Genomic DNA, 2024 nt, shown 5'->3' with positions numbered 1-2024 from the left:
GTGGGAGGCAATGCACGGATCATGTCCGTTGCATAAGGGTGTATGATAACAAAATGTGATTGATAAGCATGGACGTTTGGCATGATGTACTAAATGATGGAATCACATGTGAAACCATCCAAACATAAGGAAGAAAAATCTACAATACAGGTTAGATTGTGTCGACATCGGCCTGCAAGCATTTTTATCAACTCATGTCTTCTTTGGATGTGAAATCGTCAAGTCATGATACGAATTTTGTCAGGTAAAATGAGCAACTAGCATAGAGGGAGACAATTTTTTCTTTGGTCTGACGCCGTGTATTTATGAAATGATGTAATATTGATTTTGAAAAGATTACTGATGGGTTGGATTGTTATGAGTAGCAGGCGTACTGGTGCTCGTGCTCGCGGTTGGGATGTGAGGCACCTTTGGATCATCTCGATTGGGAAGAACAACCACAACGGTGTACCGTCGGGCTAAGATGTCTTCATACCATGTCTGCATCATGGCTTTATCGTTCATGAGCGCGGCTGGTCCCGCTGAGAGCATCTCAGCGGTAACCTTCGAATCAGGGGTTTGGTGGACTGCAAGTCGAATTTTGTTGGGAAAATCGATCCCTCGCAAGCGGACATCACAGTGTTTCTTCTTCGGATGTATGTGAACCCTAGGCTTTATTAACTTGGGGCTAACTTTCGTAAGGTGGTCCACTGTAGTGGGCCGTATGAGGGACAAGGTCAGATATACGAATGCGCGTCTCATGGATGAAATAAGAAATATAGGAATAAGATACAAGACTGACAGACAAGCTGATTCAAGGAGAGCGTGAAGTCCTTGCGTAGTTGATCGTTTGGAGTTACGGCCGGGGTTTTGGACTGGCGAGTGGTACGGTTGCGACCAGTGACAAAACGGTCAAAACGTTCGAGTAGGTGATTGCCAAATGAGAAAGCGCTTAGGTAGACTGGGTCAGAACTAAACTCCTTACTCCATCCGGAGTAAGGGTTGGTGGTAGTGGGGTGCCAAGATGCGGCCAACAGGTGATAGTGCATACCGTAGGTCTTGTGGGCCGCTTGAAGCTGTGATGATTGATGAATAGGATCACGTCAGTGTATTATTTACAATAGAACAAGCAGATTGAACTTACCGATGAATGAATCAGTTCCATTTGCTTGATGCCCTTTTCTTGGAACTTGGCGATTTGGTTGACATTGCGGCTAAGAGCAAGCTCATCTTTGAGTTTTTGAATGTTGACAAGTCGCTCAAAGGTGGGACGAAGCTCTTCTTCTTCGGCGGACAGGTTTTCGTGAGGTAGAAGGTCGGTGGGATTATTGGCCATCACAAGTGCAATGCGATTAAAGATGGGTGCACTAAAAACCTCGATGTCGAGTGAGGCCTTGACTTCTTGCCAGGCGGCACAGACAGTCCTGTTGTACGTCCCCAGGCCTACAACATCGTCTATTGGGGGCACTGGATGTTGAAATTTATTGCTTAGTGTAGTGAGGTCGCGGAACAAAGGATTGAAAGAAAAGATGAGGAACTCACTTATATTGTCAAGCGTCGCGACCTTGCTGAATTTTCGAAATCGGTGGTAAGGCTTGGTCTCGTCTTCGCGCACGGCACGATGACTGTTTGGTAGAGAATAGGAATCAGGGTTGAAGACATGAGTGAGAAGCGAGGCAAACTTGGTACTTAACACTCCGTATTTAAGTGTGTCATACGATACCCCTCCGGCGATGCTCAAGACCTGCAAGCGTGTGACAAGTTCTGCTTCAAGCGCTCTGGCTTCGTCGAGAATGTCAGGTGGGATTCGATTGTTTCCTTTAGCCTTGGTGCAAAGAAGGTAATGTGCAAGTTCGGTAGAATTCCATGTCTCGGCAAGGTCTTTGTAATTTTGAAGGCTTGGGGCGATCGGGGGGGATTTAGCTAGGCGTATTCCGTTGGAGTCAAAAGGGATCGTGGGTATGTTTGGGTGAGGCAGGTCTGTATGAGGTGGTGGGTATACCGTGGAGGTTATGTTTTTCCCTCTTTTAATTACTCTTCCTGGG

Source organism: Melampsora larici-populina, assembly GCF_000204055.1.
Source record: "Melampsora larici-populina 98AG31 unplaced genomic scaffold MELLAscaffold_16, whole genome shotgun sequence".
NCBI classification, from domain to species: Eukaryota; Fungi; Basidiomycota; class Pucciniomycetes; order Pucciniales; family Melampsoraceae; genus Melampsora; species Melampsora laricis-populina.
Note: the sequence above shows the minus strand (reverse complement) of the source record.